The sequence below is a fragment of the Pan troglodytes genome, chromosome 18 (genome assembly GCF_028858775.2).
Source record: "Pan troglodytes isolate AG18354 chromosome 18, NHGRI_mPanTro3-v2.0_pri, whole genome shotgun sequence".
Taxonomy (NCBI): domain Eukaryota; kingdom Metazoa; phylum Chordata; class Mammalia; order Primates; family Hominidae; genus Pan; species Pan troglodytes.
In genome coordinates, this window is record NC_072416.2 from 50,707,988 (window position 1) to 50,730,319 (window position 22,332).

The 22,332-nt window shown below is 40.3% G+C and overlaps 1 long non-coding RNA gene across 1 annotated transcript; it reads right to left on the bottom strand.

Annotated features, from left to right (window-relative positions):
* Window positions 1-1,866: 1,866 nt before the first annotated feature.
* Window positions 1,867-20,595, bottom strand: LOC107968848 (uncharacterized). The gene is made up of 3 exons (XR_001710358.3): window positions 20,474-20,595; window positions 8,092-8,160; window positions 1,867-3,873 (listed from the first exon to the last, which is right to left on the bottom strand). It is a non-coding gene; the product is annotated as an uncharacterized LOC107968848 (long non-coding RNA).
* Window positions 20,596-22,332: the final 1,737 nt, after the last annotated feature.

The following is a 22,332-nucleotide window of genomic DNA, read 5'->3' on the forward strand; positions in this document are numbered from 1 at the left end:
TAAACTGGATTAAGAAAATATAGTACATACACCATGGAATACTATGCAGCCATAAAAAAGAACTCTATCATGTCCTTTGCAGGGACATGGATGGAGCTGGAGGCCATTATCCTTAGCAAACTAATGCAGGAATCGAAAACCAGATGCCACATGGCCTTACTTATAGGTGGGATGTAAATGGATGAGAACACATGGACACATACAGGGGAATAACACATTGGGGCCTATTGGAGGGTGAGGGTGGGAGAAGGGAGAGGATCAGGAAAAATAATTAATGGGTACTAGGCTTAATACCTGGGTGATGAACTAATCTGTACAACAAATCCCCATGACATAAGTTTACCTATATAACAAACCTGCACATGTACCCTTGAACTTAAAGTTAAAACAGAAAAGAAAAGAAAAAAAGAGCAAAAATCAGGCCATCACAAATGCTGGTGAGGATGTGCAGAAAAGAGATCCCTCATCCACTGTTGGCAGGAATGTAAATTAGTACAACTACTAGGTAGCACAATTTGGAGGTTCCTCAAAAAACTAAAAATAAAGCTACCATATGATCCAGCAATCCCACTGTTAGGTATAAACACAAAAGAAAATAAATCAGTATATCGAACAGGTATCTGCACCCTCATGTTTACTGCAGCACTATTCACAATAGCCAAGATTTGGAAACAACCAAAATGTCCATCAACAGGTAAATGAAAAAAGAAAATGTAGTACATATACATAATGGAGTACTATTCAGCCACTAAAAAGAATGAGATCCTATTATTTGCGAAAGTATGCATGGAACTAGAGGTTATTATGTTAAGTGAAATAAAGCCAGGAACAGAAAGACAAACATCACATGTTCTCACTTATCCTTGGGAGCTAAAAATTAAAACAACTGAACTTATGGAGACAGAGGGTAGAGGACAGAGGAGGGTACCAGAGGCTGGGAAGGGTATTCGGGGTTGGGCAAGGGTGGTGGGGGAGTGGTAAATGGGCACAAAAAATAGAAAGAATGAATAAGACCTAGTGTTTGCTAGCACAACAGGGTCCCCATAGTATAAAATAATTTAATTATACATTTTAAAATAACTAAGAGTATAATTGGATTATTAGAAACACAAAGGATAAATGCTTGAGGAGATGACCACTCCATTTACCCTATTGTCATTATTGTACATTGTATGCCTGTATCAAAATACCTTATGTATGTAACCTATAAACATATACACTTACTATGTACCCACAAAAATTAAAAATTAAATTAAATCAAATCAAAAATAAAGGTCATTTTACTGTCAAAACGCAGAAAGAAAATATCCCAAAGAATCTCCCTTTTATTTCCTTACTTTAACAGAAAAACTCATTGTTGTCATTTTTTCCATTTTGCTTCAGACTGGTGAAAACCTCATCATAATTCGCACAAATTACAAAGGAACATTTGCCTGATTGTAGCATCCCTCTCAGCCCTGACTTTGCAGATGTATTCACCACAGTGACTTAACTTTATGAGCCTCAGTATCTTCATCTGAAAAATGGGCACAGTAAAACCTGCTCTCTTTACTCCTCAAGGTGATTATGAGTGTGAAATGAAAAAGTGGACGTGACGGTGCTTTGGAAAAAAAAGAAAAGAAAGAAAGAAAGATGAAGGTATCACCCCAAGTGGTATCTTCTGGACCCTTTACATTTTACCTAGAATCAAGGCTACAATTATGAATCTCCAACTTTTTCTCTAACTCTCCAGCCTTGACTGGTTTAATTTAGGCCCTGAACATTAGTTTAACAAAGTGCTTTCATGTTTATTATATTGGATTAGCAAATTATAAGCTATCATATGAGGCTTTTGAGAACACCCAGACAAATGGCTTGCACGCAGGGAACCCTCATATACTCGCCATATGGGCTTCATTTATTAAAGCTTTGGACCGTGAGCTTGGGGAGAGCCAACCTCTTTACAGAGAGACTCCTGAGGATTGGTTGCTAGGAAGCTACAAAAGCTAGTGTTTTTAATGAGATTTAAAGTATCATAAATTATATATTATTTTCTGCACTTAGGACATTCACAGCTCTTTGGTTTATTTTGTATTTCGTTTCGCATTGGTGACACATAATCCCTTTACATACAAAATGCCTTGCATAAGAATTCCCTCAGAAATCAGATCAAAATTACATTTCAAAATTATTTTTTTCTCCCTAAAATAAAAGTTCACATTGCTTTGTCTCCTCCTGCATGTCCAAGGCAGTCAATGGCTAAGAATGTATTTTCTCCAGCTTAAAAAAAACTTAATCCCAGCCTTTCCCAGTGATAATTACTCCAGTGAATACTGTGAGTTGAGTCTGGAGCTGCTGTTAATAAGAATTCTCATAATTCCATTTTCTGATGAGAGTTAATGTGGGTTCTGTGGGTTTAATTCCACAGATAATTACGGAGGCAGTATTTAAAAAGCCTGTTTAGTCAGTACCCTTCCTCAACTCCCTTCAGTTTTCAACATTAAATAAAGAGGCAGCCATTCCACAAAAGAAATTCAAAAACTATTTGGTTTAACTGCCCATCTTTAAGAAGGCGAGTCATTATGCAAATGCAGTGCCCAGAATTGGCTCATGGAGGCCGCTCCATCCAATCTGCATAATAAAAAGCAGCCGCTGGCCGGGCACAGAGAGCCACAGGCACATTTCTGCTGAAAGTGGCCACCGATAAGACAAATTAAGACGGTGGTTTTCGATTAAGAAATTGTTTTGATCAGAGATCCTTTTTGAAATGAGATTCTAACATCTTTGGAAAACAACGGTGCCTGAGCAGCACACGTCTTCTTTTTTGCTTCTCTTTGTAACTTCTCTTCCTCTTTCTTGTGCTTGTCACTCATGGCCCGAAGTGTGTTTTAGAGGAATTAGGCTGCTTTCAGGAACATCTCAGCCATTTCATTTAATAGGCTCTATTTTTCACTTTTAACAAAAATCAAGTGCTCTAACAAGGTGCAATTAATCAATTCTAGCAAAAGTTGTAGGGACATTTATAAGTCGCGACGCGGGGAAATCGTGAGGCAACAATGTGTACAGGCTTATCAATGATTGTATACAGAACTACAGGGCCCATGCCTTCTTTAAATGTTGAAAGTCAGCTTTGTCTTTCCTTAACACTAGCTGATTTACCAAACTCTCCCCCATTGCCTTCCTAAGAGCTCTACGGGCTTCAGGTTTCTGATCTCCACTTCTGATTGCTTGATATGTGGATTGAGTTTACCCTTGGCTTGGCTCATAGCTGACCAATCAAAAATCCAGGCCTCACTCAGCATCCAGGTCCCACATTCATTCTCCCCTGCTCCGTACCAAAACGCCTTTTCCAATCGCATATTGTTTCAACGGGCTGCGTTGAAGCGGGACTGTTCGTAGACTTGTCAACTTATGAACTACGTCCTTTAGCTGTAATTTCAAGAAAGCCACGAGAGGATGGAAGGATGACATGGGTTAGCTGGAACAAGTGGCAAAGTGGAAAAAATAAGAACTTACTGGTAGACCGTAAAGAGCACTCGAAATGGGGAAATGGAAAGTCTGAAAAAAATACTCATACACCAGAATCATTACAGAGGCTACATGTGAGCTTCAATCGTTGATTTATATTATCTTTTTTGGCCTCTTGTCTTTTCTGCATTTCCAACAATGATCATGCATTATAATTATATTATTTTAAAGTTTTTTTTTTTTAAGCATGTCCCAATTTCACTTTTAGTATGGCGGAGTGAAACCATCCAGGTCTGTCTGGCTGCATGACCTTGGACACATTCTACCCTTTTGGACTTCCGTTTTCTGATTTGTAAATAAAGAAGCCGATTCTGAAATCTCTTTTAAGGCTCATATGTTGAGTCATCTAAGAATATGTGTTTCATCCTAGGGATAAAACAAGAATAAGAAAACATAAGGATAAGGAAGCAAAATAAATCTTAATCCTACAACTAACTCAGCAATACTAAAGCTTTTAGAGAGCTTGGAGATCTTCCAAAATCTTCTTGTGTAAGAATTATTTGAAAGAAATATTCCACTGAGTAGGAAAATGACAGGGAATTTCTGTTCTATCTCAGTGCCTTAGATGAGAAGTAGGTGGCACCAGGGTGGCAAGCTGGAGGGGTGCAGAGTGAATATTAGAACCTTGATGGCTTAGATCCATCCAGAGCCTTTTCTACCAAATTATGTACTACCTTGAATTTGTGATGTTTTCCTATTGGATCCTTAAGTAGAATGATCATTGACTGGCATTTGCCTGGGATCATCCAGAATTATAGCTGCTGACCCAGTGTAATTCCTCATAGCATCTCTTTTGCTCTTGAACATGTCCTGAATTAGACAACTACTTTTATGGTCATGTCACCCACCCCTTAACCCAGTCCTTGCCCCTCTTTCAGCTTCACAACCTTTCACCTTGCAACACAGCTTGACCCAGCCTTCTTCCTTGACCTCTGCCTTCACCAGAGAGAGGACTAACCCTAATGTCTCAGAGTCCATATTCGCTCATGGGTCAACTTTGTCTCTCATTCTCACTCGTGGTCTGGAAGCATAAGCTGGGGTTTAATCTCCAAGCTCAGGACCAAACTCTTCAAAACATTATAAAATACAACTCAGGGAAAGGCCAGACCTGCTTAACAGGAGCCCATCCCACCTATGTGGTATAACACCCTCTTTCTTCCTTAAAGGCAGGATGTTGTACATGCAAAATGGCAGATATCACTACTAGGCAACCTTCTTTCATTCATTTATTTGACAATTATTATGTGTCAGCTTCCATGTAAGTTTTTGAGAAAACACAAAGATCACCCAGGCATCATCTGTGTTCCCAAGTTCGCACAGTCTAGTTGGGGGATAGAGGGTGGGAATGCAGACTTTATAAATCACTGACTCATCATTTTTTATCTCCTCCAGGAAACATGCCATATAGTAGGCACTCAAAAAGATTTGTTGAATCCATGCCTATATGAGGTAATGCATTAATTCATATTGCTTTGCCCTCTGATTGCATTGTGCATCTATCTCTCATCTCCCAAAAGACACAACTGTATCATTATAGTATGGTAGATCAGAGAGGCAGAAACCTGCGGCAGTTAAGAGTACGTGTCTAGAGACAGAGTTCCTGGGTTTGAACCCTGGCTCTGTCACTTGTTAGCTGCATGATTTAGAGCAATTTATTTTACCTTTCTGTGCTTTACCTTTCAGTTTCCTGTTCTGAAAATGAGGATACCAATAGTAGCTACCATAGGGTTGTTGAGAGGACTAATGAGTTCATACCCTCAGAGGGCCTAAAACAGTTTAACAATTGGCTCTCTGGGGGTGAAGAAAAAAAAAAGCCCTGATTTGTAGTATTGGCTGATTTCAGTGTTGTAAATGCTCCTGCCACCAATGTGATGTCACTGAATGTGGAGGTGGGAAGAGTTGTGTACAACGGGTTCTTCCAGGCAGCACACCATTGCACCATTGACTTATACATAATGAGACAATGTATGTGAAGGCATTTCTTCAACTTTGTACATGTGAGTTTGCTCTGTTAATCAATCCTTTTTCTGCTTTTGGTCCTTATTGTGTTTAATAGAATGGTGAAACATGAGATCAAAATTCTAAATAATTATACAGACAAGCCAACTACACTCACCAAGTCGGGCTGAACACCAAGTGAGGGAAGTCCCCTCCACAGCACTGTCTGCTGTGCACGACGTTGTCTAGTTTCTTTAGAATGATGCCATCATCATAGCAACTACCATTTTAAGGGACTTACTATATTCCATGAACTGTGTCAGATGCTTTAAATACATGATTCCATTTTATCCTCACAACAGCTTTGTGAGATTGGAATTGTAACCCCCAATTTACAGATAAAGAAACTGAGGCTCAGGGAAATACATAGCATGCTCTTATTCCACCATACTAAGTGACAAAGCCAGGATTCAACCCTAGTCTGTGTGATGCCAAAGCTCACCCTAAGGCACCACACTTAACTGTCATGACTCTTTTTAAGTTGCAATGTCATTTTAATTTTGACTCTTGGTGCCAATAGGCAACATATCATAGTAGCTAAGAATATAGACTTATAAAGTCAGACCAGGCTCAAATGCTACTCTGATACTTACCAGCCTTATGACCTCAGGCAAGTTCCTTAACCTCTCTGTGCTTCAGTTTCTTCACCTATAAAATGGGGATAATTATGGTGCCTGCTATGGTGCCTGCTTTATAAGAATTAAATGACCTAGTATGTACAAAATATTTAGAACAGTGTCTGGCACATAGCAAATTCTATGTCAATGTTTATTAAATGAAAATAAAGTTCTTTCAGATGAGGCAGGAGTTTGCTTATGTTTCAAGACAGAAATGGTGTGAAAGCCACACTTAGATACAACAGCTAACCTGCCTGATTGACTCTCCAGAAAAGGTCCAGGCAGATGAAATCAAGCAATATCAGGACCAAATGCAGACAAATACCAGGTCTAGCTTTTCCTGGAACAGGTGCTTTGCACACTGATTTTCCAGTTAAACAACCTCTGTGGTAACTACAATCATAACATGTAAAGTACAGCTAACTTTTTTCTAAGTGGCTTCTTCCAAGGTGCCTATTAATGACCCTCAGAGGACACATGATAAAAAGAAAGCAGGGGTTTTTATATGGTGATCACTTCATGACTTAAGCTCCCTTCCCTCAATTACAGGTAACACAGCCTCCACTCAGCTAACCAATCCCAAACAAGGCCTTCTAAGCATGGCTTTCCCTTCTGACTTTCATAACGATAAACACTCATGTCGAGGGGCAAAGGCTTTTGAAAAATCTGATAAAGATATAGACCTGGATGAAGACACTGTATCCATCAAATGGGTGACTTTCCAAAGGCACTTGGATGCTTTTTGTCATGTTCATGTTTCTTTTTTCAAAGCATTTAACTAAAAGCGGTGGCAGCAATACTAAGCAGCTAGACCCAAACACACCTCAAAGAATTGTTTTGCATAGGACTGATAGCACCTCCAAAACCTGTACCCACATATATATCCATTGAGTCCATCACCCCCAGCGTTGCACCCACAATGTTCTCCAATAAACTCACTATCATTAGGGATTGCCTCTTCTACATAGAAAGTTACAATGAGATCTAACTACAAATTTACAAGATCAGGGGTTACAGAAATATGATAAATGATGCCACTGGGATGCAATCAACAAAACTAGGAAACTCTGTAGGATAAATGGCCTATTTTATTCAACAAATCAATAACAAAGGGGAAAAGGAGGAAAGGGGAACTGTCATACATTAAAATAGACTTTAAAGTCCATCCTGTCAACCAAATGCAGTGTGTGGATTCATTTGGACCCTGATTTGAGCAAACTAACTATGGAAAGTCAAGGCTATTTGAACACTGGTTGAATATTTGGTGATATTAAGGAATTCATGTTAATATTTAGACATATTAAAGATATTATATGTATGCTTTTTAAAGTTATACTATTATCTTTTAAAAATACACACTGCAGTATATATGGATGAAATAATGGGATATCTGGTATTTGCTTTAAAACATTCCAGGCAGGGGTGAGGGATGTAGAGTGAGGAAGTCAGAACTTGAAATCAAATTGAATATATGTTGATAGTTGTTGGATGATAAGTACATAGGGGTTTATTATATTAGCCTCTCTACCTTGTATATGTTTAAAGATTTCCATAATTAAAAGTATTTCCAAATTTCTGAATTGGAAACACAGGAGTCTTTTCTGACTCTCCTCCACCTTCCTTCCTTCTTAGACCCCTTCCCTACCTTATTCGGTCACTAGGGCTGATCTCTTCTACACACCACAAACTCTGTCCTCTCCACTCAGCAGCAGCCACCTTAATTAAACCCTCATATCTTCTTTCCTGCATTATTGCAACAGCCCCCCTAACAGTCTCAACGCTCCTAAGCCACCATCCTCTCTCCCATCAGAGTAATCTTTCTAAAATTCAAATCTGCTCAAGTTACTCCCCTGCTTACCACCCTCCAAAGACTCATCCTCATCCACCGTGAAGTGTCCAATCATGATCCATAAGCCCCATTATGATCCATTCCCCTGCCTACCATCCCATCCTCATCTTCCTATCTTACCTTCAAATGCAGCAGATTCCGGTGATACCAAGCTACTGATTGTTCACTTGCCAAGAATTTACTGGGCTCCTATTATAAGAGAAATACTGTGCTAAGCATAGGAAACACAATGGCAAACAGTAGAGCAGTCCCTATGTCATGCAGCTTGCATTCTTGTAGGGGAGACAGACAATGCATAAATCAACAATGGATGGTGATGAATGGTAGATGCATGCATTTGTGCTCCCCTGAGTTTGCTGTGCTCTTAATCTTCTGTGGTTTTGCTTAGGCAGTTGCTTTCACTTGGAATGCCCTTCCACAATCAGCTCCCTTCCATCTGCTGAATGCCTGCTCCTCTAGTCACCCTTTAAGATTTAACCCATCCATTGGTTTCTTGGGGAAATCTTCCCCACCACCTCCAGACTTAGTTTGTCATCATTATGTCACAAACATCTTGCACTCTGCCTAGACCAAAGTAGGTATTTAATACATGCTTATTGAAAAAACAAATGAGTGAATGGTCTGATGGATGGATTTCTGCCTTCCTTAAAGTGGCTTTCTGAAGCTTTTAAGTCATGAGTGTTACGAGCAGAGATTATATCTGCGTATTATTCTATATCCTGAAGCACTTGGGATTACGATGTATATTTTGTTAACCAAAGCCATTGAAAATAGATATTTGCTTAAAGTTAAAATGTCTCTAAGTGTTTCCAGTGAATTTGTGTTATGGCAAAAAAAGGTTCTACAATGAAATATTTTGAGCTCAGCAAAATTCATACTGAGTTATTCTTATTTTTTAATTTCAGGAGTTCTTAGAGTCTGTAATATACTAATTTATGTGACCCTCTAGGATGAGACTTTATTATATGATTTTCCAAAACATGTTTGGCCAACAGATCCTTTTGTTCTCAGCACATCTCAGCAGACTAATGTCCTGAAAAGCGCCTTTTGGAAAACATTGGCCTACCTGATGCTCTAAGAGTTTTCCTTCGTTGATTCATTTGACTTACTTTGAAATAAGGTAATAAGCAGGACCTTGCCACAGTAACTGTGCAACAGAGAGAAGTGCTGAGGCTTTCTGTTCCCTCACCTCCTCGTCTGTTAAACTATGGTAATAATGCATGTCGTGATTGAATCAGCAGAATTAAAAGGACTTTACGAGATTGGGGCATGGAGTTTTATTTTCCAGCCTTCTCCCTTTCTGTCTTGATTTCTCAATCTATACAGTAAAGGTAGCAATGCTTCAGTAATTGAGAAAATGGCATATCAATCAATGCTTGTTAAAACAAATGTACAAAAATGAAAACCTCTAAAGACAAAAATCAGTAGCTGGTAAGGCTGCTTCTGGATATGTGAGAAATGAAATAAGAGTAGACAATATGCCATTTGGAAGAAGAGAGTTTCTTTTAATACAATGGTTTATATTGTTTTGTAAAACACAAGGAATGCAATAAAACACAAGGGAATGTATGATTTTACACATATATATGAATACCATCTTACACTATCACGTGAGAAGATAAAATTGACAAGCGTTTTCTTTTCAGTATACATCTTTGTAGCCTAAATGATGACTAATCTTATAGATTAAATCTGATCACTGGATTATTGATATTAATTCTTTCATTGGGTTGACAGCTGTAGGATGGAAATGTCATAGGAAACGCACTGAAATCAACTGAGCCCAATTAAACAGGCAGGACCTGAGCCAACACATACAAAATACATCAATCACAGCTCATAATTTTATTTTTAAGTCAGAATGTTTTATAACCTGAGAAAGTAAGTTTAAAACACTATATTAATAACAATCTTATTTTACATGATGATTTACGTAAAGATTTCAGCTGTATTCCATTGTTTTAAACCTAATCGGTCCACAGTGAAAATTTTCTTAAACTCTTTTCGAGCACAATTTGACCAAGAAATGTTTGGAGATAGAGGAGGCTTTATCTTCTTCAGTATTTTAAGCCCTGCTTTTAGTTAAAGCTTTTAGTTAAACAAGAACAAGTCTAATCTGGCAATTTGCAAATAGGCTCATTTCTGCACCCATTCATTAATGTGCTGATTAGAATCATAATGTAGAGTTGGGGGCATCTTAAAGTCAACTCATTTATGGAAATGCTCATAAATTTAGCAAATCATTGTTCAAATAGAAACATTCCACGATGATAGAATGTAGAAAAAGAGCAGATTTAAAGCAATCAACATGGAGGAGCATACAAGCTTCTTGTTACAAAGTTATCTGGTGAAAGATACCCAGTATCAGTCAGTGGTAGAACTGACAGATCGCAGCAAGACTAGTCACTATCTAGGTACAGAAAGAAGTGGGAAAGAGGGAAATTGAGGGAGTATAGAGAGAAGAAGGAAATCAAAACTACATTTGAAAGAGAATTGACCATGAGTTAATCACCACTGGAACTAGGTGATTGGTAAATACATAGGGGTTCACTACTTTTATATTTGTTTGAAACCTCTTGTGATAAAAATGAAAAAAAAATTAACCTTTGGCTTCTAGCAAGAGATATAATTTTTTTTTCTTTGAGACAGAGTTTCATTCTTGTTATGTTGGCTGGAGTGCAATGGTGCCATCTCAGCTCACTGCAACCTCTGCCTCCTGGGTTTAAATGATTCTCCTGGCTCAGCCTCCTGAGTAGCTAAGATTACAGTCACCCACAACCATGCCCAGCTAATTTTTGTATTTTTAGTAGAGACAGGGTTTTACCATGTTGGCCATGCTGGTCTCAAACTCCTGATCTCAGGTGATCCACCCACCTCGGCCTCCCAAAGTGCTGGGATTACAGGTGTGAGTCACCACACCCGGCCTAATAATTTTAAATGAATAAAAAAACTAAAAGCAAATCAAAAACTATGAAAGGAATATATTAACTGTAAGGAGGAAAGAAGGGAAGAAAACTTTCTAGGGAAAGGAATAAAGATCGTATAAGGAATATTTAGAAGAAAACCAGGATTAACAATGATTGCAGATGTATTTTGATAGATAACACATTTTTTTCAACTTCAAGAAAAAAGCAAACAATTATTGAAGAACGCCATATATCTGAAGGAGTAATAAGAAAAATTTGTGGGCAGAAAATTTGTCATATTGTCAGGACAAAAATAACAAAGTATTTAAATTGAAATTATCATGAGAAGGTGGGTGATAAAAAAGAGTGGGAGTATGAACTCCCACATACAAAAGGGGAATGTGTGAAGGTAAAAGAGGCACCTCAGAAAGTTCCAAGAATTTATTTTCTCACCAGGACAGTATGCATTCCACCTACACTGGCCACCTTTCACGTTCTGCACCCTGTACTTCTAATACATCCCTCAGCATGCTTCTAACTGGTGCTAGGACAGTGCAGGGAAAAGGTGACATACAGTTCCAGGTTCTACCTCAACAGTCACAGGGAACAGATGACCAGGTGTGCAGCTTTGGTTCTTTAAGCCTTAAACTCTTTTGCCATTGATTTTTTTTCCCCTGAGTTTTTAGCGCCATATTCCTTGTTACTGGCATCTAGTAGATTCTCAGTAAATATTTATTGAATAAAGAAAAGAGCCGGGAAAGGTGGCTCACGCCTGTACTCCCAGCACTTTGGAAGGCCATGGTTGGTGGATCACTTGAGGTCAGGAGTTCAAGACTAGCCTGGCCAACAATAGTGAAATCCTGTCTCTACTAAAAATACAATAATTAGCCAGGAGTGGTGGCGGGCACTTATAGTCCCAGCTACTTGGGAAGCTGAGGTGGGAGAATCGCTTGAACCCGGGAGGCGGAGGTTACAGTGAGCCAAGGTCATGCCACTGCACTACAGCCTGGGCGACAGAGTGAGACTCTTTCTAGAAAAGGAGAGGAGAGGAGAGGAGAGGAGAAGAGAAGAGAGATGAGGGGAGGAGACGAGAGAGGAGGGAAAGGGAGAGGAAGGGAGAGGAGGGGAAGGGAGAGGAGGGGAGAGGAGGGGAAGGGAGAGGAGGGGAGAGGAGGGGAAGGGAGAGGAGGGGAGAGGAGGGGAAGGGAGAGGAGGGGAGAGGAGGGGAAGGGAGAGGAGGGGAGAGGAGGGGAAGGGAGAGGAGGGGAGAGGAGGGGAAGGGAGAGGAGGGGAGAGGAGGGGAGAGGAGGGGAGAGGAGGGGAAGGGAGAGGAGGGGAGAGGAGGGGAAGGGAGAGGAGGGGAGAGGAGGGGAAGGGAGAGGAGGGGAGAGGAGGGGAAGGGAGAGGAGGGGAAGGGAGACGAGGGGAGGGGAGGGGAAGGGAAGGGAGAGGTGGGGAGAGGAGGGCAGTGGAGGGGAGAAGAGGGGAGAAGAGGAGAGGAGAGAAGAGAGAAAAGGAAAAGGAAAAGTAAAGAATGAGTGAGTGGATAAGAATGGATGAGTGAACCACAGAGCTTCCACTGCACAACACCATCTCCACTAGACACCTGGGCCATATGAGCTGCATTGATTTCAGTTCCATCTCACCTTGGAATAAGCAAATCAGGAGAACTGGTGGTTTCAGAGTTACTCTCAATTCCTCCCTGCCCCTCAACCTCCCTATAAATGCAATGACCTAGATACATCAGTAATTTTATTTACTAGGTTTTGGAGACCCAAACCTTTCTGTGGTCTGCTAATAGTAAAAATCAGCTTGGAACATAGACAGCAAATAGCAGGGAAACAATGCCAACAGTGCCCAGCTCCTGTTGATGCCTCCCCTCCATGTCTCACAAGATGTATAGGAGTGGTCGCAGAGGAGTTCCACATCCATTGTCTAGTTGGGCCCTCTGTCATCCCTCACCTAAACTGTGTCAATAGCTTCCTAACTGGCTTGCTCCAATATGATCCTCCTCAACTGCAGGTCCCATCATGACATTTAAAATATCCACTGGCTCCCCATAACTCACAGGATAAAATCAATGCTCCTTAGCACAGCAGAGGCTTCCCATTGCCTAAGCCTGGCTTCATTTCCCAGGGCTTCCTCCACCCACCCACCAGCTCCCTCTGCTTCTGACAGGGAGCTCCCTTTGAGGGGGATTATGCCTGGTCTTGCACAGGCTTTTGTCTACCAGATATGCTTTTTTCTCTCTTTTTCTCCAACTATAGCACTGCAGATCCCTCCAAGCCTATTTCAAATGTCACCTCTGAAACACTTTTCAATCATTTTGTCTTCTCTGTTCCTATTAGCATTTAGGTCATAGGTTTTTCTAGCACTTATCAGATCAGCCTAGAATTATTAGTTGGCTTGTCTGCCTTTTCCACTAAACAATGAACTCCTAGGTGAAAAGTATTGATTCTTATTCAGGTCAGAATCTCCAGTTCCCATCAAGCCTGGCACACAGTAGGTACCCAATAAATGTTTGTCATATTAACATAGTTTACATTTGGGAATGAGGATAAAACAGAAAGGGAAGTGACCCAAGGTACAATCAAGAGAATGTTGCAAAAAATCCACAAATTTCTTGAAAACAGAGTAAAGAAAGATATATGAACTCAACACATAAGGATCCTAAAGTAGCAAATGGCTGGAATGTAGCAAGTTTGGGGGCCAACAGATATCCCACTGCTTGTTAGGAAAGCTGACCATCATTATTTCAGTTTTCCCACCATGTTATATAATTCCACCCCAAAACGATTTGTTCCTCATCTGGAAAAGAAAAAAGTTGGTGCAAGCAGAAGATCATGCCATGGATTTGAGACCCGAGTTGGAAAGGACAAAAGAGGGAAGAAAGGAAAGAGGGAAGGAAAGGAACACCTAAAAAGATAAATGCAATGACCTAGTTACATCAGCAATTTTATTTACCAAGTTTTGAGGACCCAGCACTTTTCATGACCTGCTAATAATAATCATCAGCCCAGAACAGAGACAACAACTGGGAGTGAAGTGATCTCTCCCCTCTTCTTGTTCCTTCTTTGCCAAAATGCCCTTGATTTTCCCCGATTAATTGCACTCCAGTTCTTCTAACATAGAGAATGTCTTCTAAATTACCCTCTGGTGTGAGAGATAATGTAATGTGTGAGATGAATGAAATACTTAGCTCCTCAAAGCTCCCCAAATACTTCTTTCAAAAATGATCCACTATTTTCTTAGCTTGAATAGTCTTTTCATACCAACCTCAGTGACTACCAAAACAGTTTAATGTTATTAGAATATCATCAAGTTTCATTATGTTTAATAAGAGATGGTGACAAGAGATAATTTTAAATACATTTTCCCCGAAATTAAAATCACAAGTTGTAAAATTAATCTTAGAAGTGTCAGTTTAATGTGATGTAATTTCAGTCTCCTTAAACTTATTCTCGTTAACTGCTCTAGTATGGATCTCTAGTAAGAAAATTATAAATATGGTAAAGAAGCTAAAATCTCCAATCTCTGTCTTCACACTTAATAATGAAAACTGTTGTTTGTTTCATCAATTTATTTGCCACTTTAAATGGATTATCTAAAGGAAATTGATTGACATGGTCAAATAACTCATTGTCTATTCATCATTCAGTGTATATTCATTGAGCATTTATACGTAGAGCATTACTGGTGGGTCCAGGGTGAACTAACCAGAAAAATAAAAGACATTGCATGCCCACTTTCCCCATTGTCTGTAACTAAATCACTTAGAGAACAACCTAGAATAGTACGAAATTAAATGTGGTTTCTATTTACTTATTCATACCCTGTTTCATGTCAAAAAGGGGTTTTGAGGTTTCTTTAAAAAAAATACATGAAATATAACAGAACAAAACAGAATAAACCAGGAGGAAAGGAAGCAAATAGGTGAAGATTCAGTTGAAAGAGGTGGGCTCTAAATGAAGCAAGGAGCTCCATAACAGCCAAAGCAGAGAACAAATGCACACGCAGACACACACAGAGAGGCATGCACACACACAGAGACACACACAGAGAGGCATGCACACACACACAGACACACACAGAGAGGCATGCACACACACAGAAACATACACACAGACACACACAGAGAGGCATGCATACACACAGAAACACACACACAGACACACACAGAAAGGCATGCACACACACACAGAGACACACACAGAGAGAGACACCCACGCAGACACACACAGAGAGCCATGCACACACACACAGAAATACACACAGAGACACAGGCAGACATACACAGAGGCATGCACACGCACAGAAGCACACACAGAGACACACGCAGACACACACACAGACACACACATGCAGACACACACAGAGAGGCATGCACACACACAGAAACACACACAGAGACACACGCAGACACACAGATACACACATGCAGACACACACAGAGAGACATGCACACACACAGAGATACATGCAGACACACACACAGAGACATGCACACACACAGAGATACATGCAGACACACACACAGAGACACAGGCACACACACAGACCCAGACACAGACACACACATGCAGACATACTCACAGAGACACACACAGACACAAACAGAAACTCACACACACAAACACACAGAGACACACATAAACACAAACAGAAACTCACACACACAAACACACAGAGACACACATAAACATACACAGACACACAGAGACAAATGCAGACACACACATGGAGACATGCACACACAGAGATACATGCAGACACACACAGAGACACAGGCAGACATACACACAGGCCGGGACACAGACACACACGTGCAGACATACTCACAGAGACACACACAGACACACACAAACAGAAACTCACACACACAATCACACAGAGACACACATGCAGATACACATAAACATACACAGACACACAGAGAGGCACACGCAGACACACACACACAGAGACATGCACACACAGAGATACATGCAGACACACACAGAGACACAGGCAGACACACACACAGACCCGGACACAGACACACACATGCAGACATACTCACAGAGACACACACAGACACATACAAACAGAAACTCACACACACACAATCACACAGAGACACACATGCAGACACACATAAACATACACAGACACACAGAGAGACACATGCAGACACACACAGAAAGACATGCACACACACAAAGAAACACACACAGAGACAGAGACAGATGCACACACAGAGACACACATGTAGACACACACACATAAACATACACAGACACACACATGCAGACACACACACAGAGACATGCACACAGAGAGACACATGCAGACACACACACAGAGATACAGGCAGACACACACAGAACAGGACACAGACACACACAAGCAGACATACTCACAGAGATACACACAAACACACACACAGAAACAGGCACACACAGAGACACACATGCAGACACACATAAACATACACAGACACGCACAGAGACACATGCAGATACACACACACAGAGACATGCACACACATATACACACACAGAGACACACACACATGCATACACATGTAAACATCTATACACACAGATACACAGACACACACATACACACACATCCAGAAACACACACACAGACACAACAAAGATTCAGACACATACACACACAGGGATGCATGCACACACACACAGACACACACATGCACAGACACACACACACATCAGTTGCTTAGAAGAAGCCAGGCTTTTCCAGAAACGAAACTCAAGTGAGGCTTTCCTGGAACATATAAAGAAATGCTGTAATGCTTCCTTGATAACATCATCCCTACAGCTACTGAGTAGTGAGTTCCATGTAACTTTGTGGATGGCAGAGCAGCAAAGTGGGCTGAGCATGCTGCTTTCTAATCCTCACTTCTGGGGTCTCTGGGGAGTCCAATCAGAGCCATAGCCCACATGATAAGATCTATGGTAGTTGCATGTACGAGGCATCATGAAAGCACAAAAAAAAGAAGTGACCCTTGAGCAACATTCTAAAGGGGGAAGAGGAGTCAAAAGGAAGCAAAATAGTGGGGCATAGGTCAAATCCAGCCCTCAACTTTTTCTTGTGGATCTTTTCAAAATTTAAACTAGTTACTAACATTTAATAATCCAGATTGCCCATTTCTCAAAAGCATATTGGGAGACTTGCTAACACAGAGCCCATATTCCTCCATGGCAAAAACTGGTTGAGGCTGACCAGCAGCCGCTATTTCAGAGAGAGTGAGCACACACCAGTTTGCCTCAGGCCCACCTGGTCCACTGCAGAAATGGCATATGCAAAGGTATGAAACAGCACGGCACATTAGGAAGACTGGAGTGAAGAGTACATACAGAAGTGGTGAGGAGGAGGCCAGAGTAACCAGGAGGAGCCAGGCCCTATTCCAGATAGCATTTACAGGCAGAATACAAGTTGCCATACCTGTTCTTTAGCTCATATGGTCCATTGACTCCACTTGCCAGAAGAAGATCTTAGGGTCTTGTTGTTGCTGTGGTTGCAGATCTTTAATGGAGAGGCTAGGCTAGGTATTTAAGTTACCCCTCTGCAAGAGGCTTCCTATGAACATTACCCTTCGAAAACTCACATCTCCCTCTCTTTCCTGCAACAGGAAGAGTTCCACACTTAAATGTAGCAGTCATAAATAAACCTCAGGAATCAGTGTCCCCTGGACATTTCTTCTGTGTCTGGAAACCCATACTATGGCACATCTTCCCCACTCCTTTCTGCAGATTCAACACTCAATGCAAAGATAGCCTCTTTCATGAAGCCATCTGTTTTTCATCCACCTGGGGTTAACCTCTCTCACTCCTTCAAATCCGTTGAGGCCCTCAGAACTTGGTATCTTGTATCAGAGTTATTTGTGTATACATTTGTTTCCTTATTTGATTGTTGGGATTTGAGAAGAGGAGTACTATAAGTACTTCCAGAATAAGAAAGAGTATTTTCCATTTGGTATTAATCTGTGTCCTTCACACTCTTATCACCTCTCCAGTCATTCAGTCCATAATCCACAATCAACCACCTACCGTGTTCCAGGCACTGTTCTAGGCATGGAACAACCACACTCCAAAAGACAGAAAACCATCTTGGTGTCAAAGAATTTACATTCTAGAAGATAGATATGTTTACTTGTAAGCAAATAGATATAATAGGGCAATAAAACACAGTGAAATCAAAGACAATGGCTAGGGTAGTAATGCCCACTTGGAGACTGGTGATTAGAAATGGCCTCTATGAAAAAATGGCATTTGAGCTGAGACCCAGATAAATTATGAGGAAGAAACCATCCTTGGGAACATCTGAGGGCAAAGTGTTCCAGACAGAAGGAACAGCAAAGGCACAGGCCCTGAAGCAGGAACAAGCCTGGCATGTTTGCAGAATAAATAAGAGGCCAGAGTGGCTGGAGAGTAGTGACTGAGGGACAGAGCAAAGGAAAATGTGGCCAGAGAGGTGAGCACTCTAATGCCCTGTGGACTAACCAGACCAGGGGTCAGCAAACTATGACCCATGAACCAAATCCAACCTGCTGTTAGGTTTTGTATGGCCTGTGTGTTAAGATTTTTACGTATTTCATTGGTTGGAAAAAATCAAAATAAAAATGATATTTTATGGCACATGAAAATTACGTAAAGTTCAAACTTCAGCATCCATAAATAAAGATTTATTGGATGCAGTCACACCCATCCATTTATGGCCTATGGCTGCTCTTGAGTGTCAACAGCAGTTGAATAAGTTGCAGCAGAGGCCATATGGCCCACAAAGCCTATGATATTTACTATCTGGCCCTTACAGAAAAATTTGCCAACCCTTGAAGTAGACTATAAGCTTCCTAAGGTCCATTCATTTATTCAACAAATACTCCTAGAGGGCTTTCTGTGTCAGTCATTATGTTGGTTCCTGGGGATACATGGTGGATTAAGTCATACAATGGGAGATTCTGAATTCCAATAAAAGTATGTCCAATGCTGGGTGAGAAGGAAGGCAGTTTTCTTTGAGTTCAAGGATTTACAAAACTCTGTGACCCATGTCTTCCTCTGGCTGAACAGAGGCATCTGGCCCCATTTTCATCAACCCTAAAAGAAGAGAGAAGCTGTGTCCTGAAAAGTGACCAGCTCGTTATAGAAATGAAGCCAATCAGCAAAATCCAAGGGCTGTGGAATATGTTGAGTCAAACTTTTTTGTTTCAGAGCAAATATGAAAAAAGAAGATGAAGTCCTCAGAAACGGAATATTATTTAGCAAGCGATGGAAAGTGTTCTCGCTGCACTAATGAGTCATTAAGTGAGGCGTTTGGGAACTGGGGAGGCGCTATAATTAGGTTATCTGTATTTTTAACACAAGAAAAATAATCCAAGGCGGCATTAACCAATGCAGCTGTATTGGAAGGGGGACAGCTCTCTGCAAGTCTCCAAACAGAGGGGAATCATTTTTAACCACTCAGAGCTCAGCTGAGCAGTTAATTTAACAAAATGCATAAGAACAAACCCTCAGCCATCAGTACCCATCCTTAACTGTCTCCTCACTTTACTGCAACTAGAAAGCAACGCCCCATTCCAAAACACCAGGCCTGTACAGATATCAGTTTAGATGGAGTGGAAACAGCAAATCTGATCATAACAAAAGGGGAACAGAAATTAAGTGAGTGACGGGTTAGGGATTTCACATAATTAAATTGTCAAAGGCCACAAAAAGATTGCGAAAATCAGGGGATATCACCATCACGGGGGAAAGGAGATGGGATTTAGTTACAAATACATTTCTGAGGAAGATGAAGAAAAAATGGATGTCCAGATTGCTCATTTTTGGCCTAATGAATAAATCATCGTGCCCCCACCCTCCACCCCCAATGCACCTGCTGCTTTGAGAAGTCCTTTCCACACCAACCCAACAGTAAATGCCTCACGATGGCTCCAACAAGGCTGGAGTCCCGCCAGTGAAAATTACCACTCTTCAACCAAGATAAACATCATATTACTTCATTACCCTTTTAAAACATATGCAAATTAAATCCATTATTCTTTTTTCACCCAGAAATGAAGTTCGTTTGGCTGGAATTCAGCGATTCCTTTTGTTGCGGTTGACCGTGAATGAATGAACTTCATGTAGATGGTGCCCACTCCCCATCTTTGAATCAAACATTAATACCATTTGACAGTAATAAATAACACTTATCACAATAGGGATGGAATAATGATTTTCCCACTCAGCTGGCTCATCAGGGCCTATCAGCTGACAACTGCATAAATGAGATTAGCATAACAGCTGCCTATGACAAATGTATCTAAATCCTTCTAATGCCAACTAGTGCTTTGATCTTCCTATCAAGTTGATGCCAAAACCCAAATCCATTTCTGCAAAATACATCTTGTTTATTATAGATACATATGTATGTCCCAGCACAGTCTGCAATCCCAAGACATCCTTAATTAAAAGAACTTGGAATATTGATTGAAAATGGTCACCTCTGGCTTTGTACTCCTCCCATGACTTAGCTGAATATTTTAAGAAATTTATTTTCAAAATGGAGCTGAGGCTGTGCCTTCCCATACTTCCTCTTGAGTCACTCACCGGAATGTAATGAGGTCCCATTCTGATGTTTTCAAATGAAAATAATTACCATGGTTTCATTTTGATTATTGCCTTTCAGAGGTATCAGGTTCATAAAAATTTAAATCAACTCCAAGTAACATAAGCCACAGTCCTTTACTTCCTATTATACAATCACAATGAAACACAGACTTGTTCTTTGTTTTGGAATGCAAATGGAGTTTGAGATCAAACCTGAACTATAATGTCTTCATTTGTCTCCTCAAAAATCCACAGTGCTGATGAAGGTAATATGAGGAACAGTAAATACACATTTTTGGTGTCCAGATCATTGCAAGTCTCAATTTGTTTCTCCTGCTGAACTTGAAGTAGAAGCAAGACAGAAAATTCAATGTCCAGGGAATAACACATAGGGAATGTGAGAGAGATTCGGATGTAAGGAATTAGAGAGCCCCTTAAGAAAAAAGAGGCAGTTCAGTTTAGAAAGCAAAGCTAACACATGAATGGAATGTGCATCTAGGTATTCCCATGGTACACACTAAAGGCAAAGGGTAGTAGCAGATGATTTACTTCCTTCTCTTCTGTGTGAAGCGTGTTAATCACATCTATATCATAACACTCCCCTAAACAATTAAATTAGCCAGTCAGTCAGCAGTCATTCACTTATACAATAAATATTTGTCAGGAGCCTGCCATGTACTATTCTACGTGCTAGGATATCAAATAAAAAAAAACCAGAAAGATAAGGTCCTTGTCCTCAGGGGACTTGCATTCTAGGGGGCTAATTCCAGAGCTATTGAAAAATAACTGTAGCAGTGAAGAGAGAGAAGACACGTTTCGGATCACATACCAGAGAAGACTTGAATAGATTCTAACATTTGCACAAATATGGGCAGTCACCAGTGAGGACAGACACAAAAGCTTTAGGCAAATGCAGTTGATTAAGACTTCATTTTAGGTCTGACTTTTAAGCAATTTTTAGGCCGAGGTTGAAACTCCTCTGCAACTAATTAAGCAACCCAATATATGAGCTCAAATTGAAACGGCAGGGAATACTCATTAATTTATTTAACAAATGTGTATTGATCAGCCACTATGTGCTAAGGATACAAATGTGTATAGGAGGGAGACACATTCTCTGTTCTATATGGCATCCCATCCTGAGGGTGGAATTATGATGAAATCACAATGTCACAAAAGTAGCATCTACTCTGCTGGGGGAAATCAGGGAAGACCTCCATGAAGACGTGGCCTTTAAACTGAGAACTAAGGATGCAGCCTAGCCAAATGCAGAGAGGAGAATCAGTGTGATATTGGATAACAACAAAAGGCAGGTAGATCAGAGCAAAAGTTTCACCAAGGTCCAATTAAGGGGACTTTGGCTTTTAATACCAGATACCACTGTAGTTGTCATAAAGTTATTTGTAGATGGCTGCACATGTGTTTCTTTGGGTTAATTCTTAGTAAACCATCTATGTTTCATTGTATGAGTCCATCCATGAGTGAAAGATTCCCCAAGTATTATGAAGGCAAGGCTTCATCTCCTGCCAAGAGAAGGTAGATTTAAAAATAATAATAATAACACATGTAGAAGAAAGGTGTTGAAATAAAATCTAGTCCGTGTTAGTTTGGCCACACAAAAGCTACACTTTCAACAAATATTTGTTAGTTGATTTTTATATCACTGCTTCCACTGAAAAGGACTGAAGTTCTATAAGTACTATATTCATTGTTGTTAGAATAAACTTATGTATCACACAAGCAAATTCTGCTATTTTTCAAATATATGTAGATGGTGCTATGAACTAACAAAAAAGAACTTATTTAATTTAATTTATTTATTTATTTTTTTTGAGACAGAGTCTTGCTCTGTTGCCGAG